Below are 9,592 nucleotides of genomic sequence, written 5' to 3' on the forward strand. Positions count from 1 at the left end.
TTGGCCAATATCACGTTCCCTATGGTAGAAGATCCTCGTATCTACCTCACAAAAGGGCATTTATTGTATGTTATATTAATGATCCATTCTATCTAAATATAGTCACAAGGTTTAAGTAAATGGTAACGAAATTGCATAGGAGAGAATCATGTAACCCCGGCCAATTTCAGGAGGTAGGCAAAACATCCGGAAGCGGGCATAATAACCAATTAATGAACTGGCAGGGATGCATGACGTCATTTTTTTTTTACCTGTGACATCGCGACATGACTGGCTGATTAAAACAATCGGGTGCTCATTATTATGTTAAGGTATGTGACCAAAATCTCTTTCAACCGCAGTGACGTTCCTTACGTGACTGCTATATTGGCACTCTGGCTACGCCCTCTGGCTTTAAAAAGTGTACAGTATTGATTTCAGTGACCTCATTACAAAGGAACGTCATAACAATCAGACGTCAGTAGTGAACCCTGTATTTTTATTCCTTCTTTCTCTATATAAATGACGTCATCAGACCCAGTGGAGGGACTTTTTTTAAAAAACGGATAACCTTTGTAGCGGACGGTAAATTACCTAACAATAGGAAGCTGCTTTAGGAACCTACGTCACAGTCCAATTTCTGGGTGATTGGATTACTTACGTTGCACCTAGATATTGGATGTCAATAAAGGACAGTACAACAATAAGCCCTACAATGGAGGGTAGATCAACCTACCTAACGGTGTCTTATGTTACCCGGATTTCTAAACTTTACGACAATGTTATACTGTCGTTTATTTACCGTATTGACAACAAAATCCTGGGGGTTACTTCGTTATTTTATTTACACGCATTGTTATAAGCGTTCATTTTAATAAATATCGAATGTCAATCCAGATCGATGCACCCTTTCAATAATTCACAATATTCAGATATAATTTCTATTCAATTGTCTATCATTTTTCACACAATGGTTTTATATTAACTCGTTATGAATTCAAATATTCATTTATTAATCTATTTTTTTTTTTCAAAGCTATTATTCAAAATGAAAACATTTTATATTGAACGATCGTATAGGGCTATTGTTATACTTTTTTTTATAGAGTGGTCATTATAAGCTTGATCACCTCGCTGTAAAATGGTACTGTTTAGTACTACCTTTACGGAGACAGGTGTAAAATAATACGCTCCTTTTGTTCGTAGACCGATACAGTTCTAAAGGTTTTATCGTTTTTAATTATGATAGAAAATTATGAATTAGATTTTTATACTTTTTATTGACTATTGTTAATATTAAGATATTAATGAGAGCCTGTGTGCTTGAACACGACTGGTTATGACTCAGTAAGGGATTGGTCAACCTTTGTTCCAATAAAATAGAACGTGAGGGTGGCATGAAAAATGTGAAAGTAGTCAAAAGTGTTCTTTCTTCTATGAAATAGTTAAGGAACATTAGGAAATGTGAATTTCTAATCTAATAAAAACGTAGTCTGATTAGGCTAAATGACGGGAATGCATTTTGGGAGCGCAGGAAGCGCATTTTGGGAGCGCCGGGAGCGCATTTAGGGAGCGCCGGGATCGCATTTAGGGAGCGTCTGGAGCGCATTTTGGGAGCACCGGGAGCGCATTTAGGGAGCGCCGGGAGCGCATTTTGGGACCACCGTCACCATCAGCAGCAGTAACAGCAACAGCAGCAGCAGCAGCAGCAGCATGGGCGAATCATTAGAAGTCGCTTAGGGTGCGGCTCCCTATTGTTAGGTAATCGTCTGCTACCGAGGTTATCGATTTTAAAAAAAAAGTCCCTCCACCGGGTCTGGTGACGTCATTTATATAGATAAAGAAGGAAAAAATTACCTATACAGATGAGGTTAACTACTAACGTCTGTACATAATTTAAGACAAAAACACTGGGAAAATGATGAATCGATGCAAATGATTGCCTTTGATCATGCTTTTTAAGTAATCTTTAAGGTGTTGGATTTAATAATGAATATATTATTGCCTTTCAGTTTCGGTTGATATGAGGTTGTACAAACCTTTAAAAGTTATAATGAATATATTGTTGCCTTTCAGGTTCGGTTGATATGAGGTTGTACAAAATTTTAAAAGTTATATCAATATCGGACAAAGTCATCCCACACAATTGAGAAGATACTGAAATTACCTGGCAATTTCCGACCTGTCAAATTACTTGCACACTGTCTAGTATAATAATGCAAAAAGGTAGAAAAGTATATGATTTATCTGAATTAAAAATTAATTTCTGACGAGCCTGGAATTTTCTATCGAAAAATGGTGCATATCAACCTCGTTTTAATGGTTTATTGCGTATGCTGGTTTTCAGATGTAACAAGTTTAATAGCACCGTTTAAAGTTTGTTTATTCTTCATTGTAAACTATCCTCAGCGAAAATATATATTATTAATTTAAAGGATTAATAAAGTTATTGTGCTTGTTATGTTATTTAAGTAATTTGATTGTGAAATTCAGGAATTTAACAACTACTTTTTGTAAGAGACATAAATTATTTGTGACAGAAATAAATGCCTTTTCGTTAATCTGGCGAACGGGCACAACACTCATTTGGTGTGATGATTTACTTCCACGTTCTTATGTTCCACTATGCCATTACAAATATTATAAATAAAAATACAAATTGTATTATTTTTACGCTCCTAAAATATCAAACAATGTTAACGATTAATTCATTCAGGATAAAAACGTTATCGCTTTCTTTTCCGAATTTTGCTATTGTCTGCAGATGAAACGATTCTTTATAAGAAATTATAAGTGTCGCCCCGTGAAATACGGAAATAATTGTTGTTTTTCTTTGTGCCCGTATGCAGTATGGAAAGCCCCAGAAATATTAGAAATTAAAAACTCCCTTTTACAATTAAATACTAAATGCTATTTAGTAGTCAAACTGTCGAAAACAAAGGCATCATTGGATTATTTTTTGGATTTGAAATAAAAATTGATACCGGAATTTGCTAACACATTTGCCTAAAATATTACAGTAAAAAGGTTTGAAAATGCCCTGGGCTACATTCGTTTAGCTGAGCTGCTGCTCTTTGTGCGTATATATGAGACGGAATAATCTGATTTTATGACATTATGTTTGTTCCTATATTCAACTTGTTGCCCTTAAATCATAAAACCAATTTACAGTCTTTTATAAGTTCTGTTAAAAAACACAAAGGTACATATAACGACGATTATGAAGTGTTTTGTGTGTTGCTAGAATTAATCATTACCCATTACATATCGTATTGAATAATTCCGAAATGTTAACATTTCCTAAATAACGAACCATTCCATCACTAAAAGTACAAAGAACACTGATGACCTTAAAATCTAACTAATATAACGTAGGACTGAATAATGTGTAATCAGAATATATACATAAGATGGCATAATGTGAAACGTAGGAGTTAAACTAGTAATTGAGCTACTTCCTTTCATCAAAATGGTTTAGACATATATGTAAATATAAACGAAAACAACAGGCTGAATAATTCGTCCGTTTTATAATTTGTTTTATTTCATACGACGGATGGTAGATATTCTACACCTTGATAGAAACACAACTAAACGTACATACTGCATGAGGCTTGATACAGTATTCTCTTTTTTATCTTGCATAATTGTGTTATACCCTATTTGATTGTTACGGAACCATTTACGGAACCATTTATGTTTTAGATAACATATAGGCAATTATAAAACGCCGAATTGGGTAGTTCATGATTGTTTTAATAACATTTCTCTTAAATATTCTGACTGTATCTGAAAAGCTTCTTCACGAATTTTCTGAATCGCTTTACTGAATTTTTCTGAATTTCTGAATCTGAAACATTCGTTCATGCACGTTGCTCTTGCTCTTTGTTAATAAAAAGTCTATACAAATTTGTGTATTCTAATATATTTGTGATCCTCTCACGGTTCAATAAAACTAGACTTAAAGATACTGAGCCAAATAAATAAAAATTGCAAACAGTATCAACAGTTTTTTCAAAGACAATGAACTGGTACATATGATAATATACAGTAAGCCATAAATAGGAATTGATTCATTGATTTAGATATTTTCATCCAAATGCTCCCTAAGTCCCAAAGTTTTACAATAATTCCCTGCATATTTGTACTTCACTTAATATCAGCGAAAACGTATTTGTAAAGGAATGAGCGTAGGTACGCTACCAAGGAGGAAAACTATTTTTAAAATAGGTTTCCGGAACTTTATAATCTTTCCATATTAAAACTTATGATATAATAAACATGCCGTTTTTAGAGTCAGTTTTGGCTCATTGCTATATGTTAGTTGGTCAATGGCTACAAGGTATTTAAAAGTATCGGGCTTTTTCCTAGCCCAACATTAAACGAATAGTAAAAGAACGAAGATTTCCTCGAAAAATAAATGTAAGCTTGGCTGTTAGTATACATGTTATATTTGTGCGTATCCATGGTATATATATATTCGTTTCTTGTTATAAATAGTCGTATGTGTATTATAGGCATTCGTATGAATTTTATAGTTCTTTGTCTGCATGTTGAACATACCAGTTGAAAATAATCGAATGTATATAGTTAATTGTATGCGTGCTATAATAATTTGTTTGTATGTTGTAAATATCTTTTGTACATTATAGATATTTCGTATGGGTGATATACATATTTGCACGCATGTTATACATATTTGTATGTACAGTATAGATATCTACATCACAAATATTTGTATGCATGTTACAGATATTTGTATGTATATTATAGATATTTGAATGTATGTTATAGATATTTGTATGCATGTTAAAGATATTTGTATGTATATCATATAGTTTCATACGCGTGTTTTAACTATTTGTATGCATACTATAAATATTCAATGCAGGATAGTTATTCCTGTATATATTTGTATATTATAGATATTCGTAAGCGTGAAAAAGATATTTGTATGTATGTTTATAAATATTTGCATGCATATTACAGATACTTTAATAAATATTATAGATATTCTTATGCGTGTTATACAAATTTCTACATGTACATAACACATATCTTTTTTTTAATAGATATTTATATGTATGTTATAGATATTTGCAGATTTTCAAAGGCATATTATAGATATTTATATGTATGTTATAGATATTTGCAGATTTTCAAAGGCATATTATAGATATTTTATGTATTTTATAGATATTCGTATGCGTCTAATAATTTTTCGTATGCATACTATTTAATATCCGTATTTAGCAGGTATTATAATGTTGCAGATGTTTGTATGCATATTATACAGTAAGATCAGAATTACATGCCGCATACAAACATACTAGCAAGCCATAATGAAAAGTGTGCTTGAAAATATTCAACAAATATGCTATTCGTATTTTGAAAAAGAGAACAAAATGTTTTGGAATCTGGTAACTCAGGTTTTGCGAACTTTTGTGTCTACGAGAAAAAAATAATAACTCCGCATTATTCTTTGTTGTTATGGATAACATTTTGCGTTGAAGGGTTGTCTAAGCCGGCTTAATGAATCCTTATTAGGTACATTAATATCCGTTTACATCTTTTTGTTATCACTTTAATTATACATTGTAATAATGAAGGCTCTCTAGCGAAGCTTTACCAAAGCATTTTCGACCAAATATAGGAGATATACGAGCCTTACACCGTCTCAATAGGAGTGGTGCCCGATTTGTATAGCAATAAAATAAAACTTTGTGTCATAATCAACAAAATCGGTGTGACACTTTGGCAGGAAAGAATATAAAAAATACATAGTGATCTGTATGAGAGATTGCGCGTGAAAATCGTTCTTACCCAAAATGTAACTACGTGCGTTTAGGTATTGTTTGGCTTCGGGGCACGAACCGATTGGAAGAAAACTAAAACTAGTTTTGCAATACAGAACACTGAACTGTGATATTCTGAGAAAAGGATGATAAAACGACATTTCTTTTCTGAATTGCGACATGCGCAGATATCAAAGACAGGTTTGCATCAGTTTAATCAAGTATTCCAGGCTTTTCCTTAAATCAATAGTTTTCACATACTATTAAGCGTTCTTTTAGTTAAAGGTGCCATTGATATACAAGTATACTAAGCACGTGTTAAGAGCAATGTAAAATGTGTCAGGTGCAATGCTTTCTATAAACCATAAAATACGAATTGTTAACAAGTATTTCACAAAAAGAAATAGTCCCTAGGATCTGTATTTTCAGCAAATTTAAATGTAACGCGGTTGGTCGTCACCCGGTTATGCTTCCACCGACAAATTCCAGTGGTCATAGTCACATACAGGAAAAATGAGATATCCTAATAGCTTGGTTGCACTACCTGATGTTTTTTCTAATAAAATCTAAAATTTATTTTTATGAACTGTACCTAATATATCATAATATTTAAAAAATGGACCGTACGTAGAAATGTAGTTCAGACGGCCTAATTAAGGTACTGACTTCAAAGAATCCTTTTTTCTAACGGAGTTCCCGTTAAATTAATAAAAACAAAACTAATCAAAAGCTAGAAATAATCATGGCTTGTCTGCTGTTCACAAATTAGATCAGTAGGTCACGTAAGTCCCCAGATCAAATTTTAGAACTTCAACTGATACGGACATGTAATCATTGTACAATCCTAGATGAACTTTGTAACGATTACTGATCCCTCCATGCCATAAAGGTAACCGACATAATTATGAAACCTTTCGTTACTAAATTATGTAACATCTAAATGTCATCTGCCTCGAAATGGTGTTTAATATCCTAGTGCATCTCTGATATTTACTGCTCACGCAAATACGCCGTGAACTATGTGTCGGTTGACAGCAAATTCCATATACTCGCGGTTCAAAACCTCTACCGTACGGTCGTCATGTAAAACATTAAGACAACAGTATTTATAAATGAGAGTGTTGCTTTTGTGGCACAGAATCATAAAAACAGGTTCAGTATAATCACGCTTCAGAACCTCTACCATACGGTTTCCATTAAAAATATCAAAGCAAAAGTCGTTATGTAACAAAGTATCGCTTTAAAACAGAATAATGACAGGTTCAGCATTTTTAAAATTATATACCAACGAGAAAGAAAATAATTATTAATATACTCGCTGTTCAAAAACCTCTACCGTACAGTTGTCATTTAAAACATCAAGGCAGAAGTATTTATGTTGCGTATACCCAAATCAATACATAAACATTTATATTATTCTTTTTCAAAACTTCCTGAGTTGTTCTAAAGTTTTTCTACCATATAGGCCGTCCAATGGTTTCTCTCGAGAATAAGATATTTCTAGTACAAACATATATTCTATTGAAATGAATACTTAAAATTTAAAATGTTGAAGTTTATAAAAAAAGTCCTTTCTTGACGGCTATTTATTAAGATTTAATCTTATTTACATTTTGGCTTTCTAAAATAACATGATAATACGTGTAACGTATTTGTTCAACAACAACACCAGCAATAAAAACAACAAAAGTCACAAATATACCTGTATAACTAAAATAAATTGTATACATTACGTTCTGATCATTTTTAAAAAAATTTCAGTTTAAAAAAATTATGATTAACATCTAACAAGGCTATACTAGCAGATTCATTGTGAATTCTAGATTTGCCGTCCCATAGTGTATTTATGTATTTTTCAAATCTCTTCAGATTCATGAATTTGTAAAAATAATCAGTTTGATAGTATTTTAACCGAATAATATACCAGAGGTGCAAATCTGATTTTTTTAAAAAAAATGGTTATTTAGTTCTATTCTAAGCTTGGTTAATAATTCCAAAATTACTTATTACAGTTGCTGACATGATGCGTTCTGATTAACCTTTAGCCTGCTGGTGGCAAGTGATTCTGCCTTTGCGACCAGTGCAGACCAAGATCAGCCTGCACTGTTCGCTGTTCAGATAGTAGATTTTCAGTGAACACCCCTTCAAGTAATAAGTGATACTGCCCAAATTGAATAATGGATCAGTCCATTTTAGAAATTTAGCAGGCTAAAGGTTAATACAAAAAGGATAAAAAATAAGTATTATAAACATGTCTTTAATTTCTGCTGTCGACAATTAATATCAACCAAATGCAGGTATTTTCATTTCCGATACAGCATATGAACAGCAACTGTTGATCGGTTTATGCTGCCTTCATTTTCTTTGATCATTTTGAATATATTTCCACCTCTTAGCTCTATAGGTACTGCTACGTGTAAATATCTACTGTCCTTTGATCTTTCTTTTCTTAGAAAAAAAGACATTTCTACAAAAAGACAAATTGTTCCATGATCTCATCGGATATACTGCTTAGTAATGCGTCATTGTATACCTAATAACTTGCCATGACAACAGGCTAAACGTTACTATAGACAGCAATCAGTATAAGATGAGTATAAATATAATTTTATCACGTTATGTTATATTCCAATAAAACAATGGTAATTTTCAACAAACCAGATTTTCGACTGTAATACTTTAGTGAACTGTAGAGCAGATATGTAACTGTTACAATATCTTTATCAATCATATTGACAAAGCAGGTTATGCAAACAATGAGAAAGGTTTTATTTTATTATTCATTATTATAGTATACCTCACTATATTAGTAACAAAAACAACCTTGAAATCGGTCATTACGGCCACCTTTGACGGATCTAAATCATGACGCGCCGTAATCATAACAGATTGTCGGCGCGTTCTGATATCGACGTCGTGAACATGCAGCAACATCAGTAATATGGATGAGTGGTTGCTGAACGTTAATATATTGTTGGCATTCTGGATGACAAAAAAAAATCAATACATGATACTTAAAGTGTGCGGAAAATATAATGACTATAACTACAAAGATATAAATTACAATAATGTATATTAAAAACGGGTCAATAAACAGCTTGTGTGTGCCTCCTAGCCATATTGTCACATCTAATTATAATGGTCCTTGGGCTAAAGCTTTCGGCAAGTAAGCACCTCTTAACCTCTTATAATTTCTGGTCTAGTGTGATCAATGAGTCAGTTCAATGTAATGGTTTCTGTTTAATACATTTGGAGAAAGGCTCCATTAAAAAAATAGATCTTTGCAGAAGCGTATATGTAAAACATATTTTGTCACGCACTATTGTTGCCGTCAATCAATGAAAACACACAAAATAAAAAAAAAATATTAACAAATCAAGAGTGTTTTTTTCTATTGTTTTCAGCAGTATAACAATACAATTTATAGAAAACAGAGCTGGAAAAAAACATGGTTACTGAAACAAATGCAAGACGTGTATATTGTCCTCTTATCAGCATGCACGAGTGCCACTTCAGACAACACGAAGTGCAAACATGATCATCAATCTTTCCGATTAATTTTCATTCCAGAAACTCATTCAGAAAAAGTTAAAGCAACTTTCGCATAGATTCTCAAATAATTATATATATAGAATAAACCTACTGGTATTTATCTTTTATAAATAATCTCGCTTTACTACGTATAAATGTTTGCAACGATTTTAAGGTTTCAAATAAAATCAGCATTTTGCATGTGCGGCTAGTGATCCATGGGTCGTCGACTGGTCCAACATTTAGGTTACAGTTTCATTTCGTTACGGACCTACTTTGCGATAATG

This window comes from Mercenaria mercenaria, chromosome 11, assembly GCF_021730395.1.
Source record: "Mercenaria mercenaria strain notata chromosome 11, MADL_Memer_1, whole genome shotgun sequence".
Taxonomy (NCBI): domain Eukaryota; kingdom Metazoa; phylum Mollusca; class Bivalvia; order Venerida; family Veneridae; genus Mercenaria; species Mercenaria mercenaria.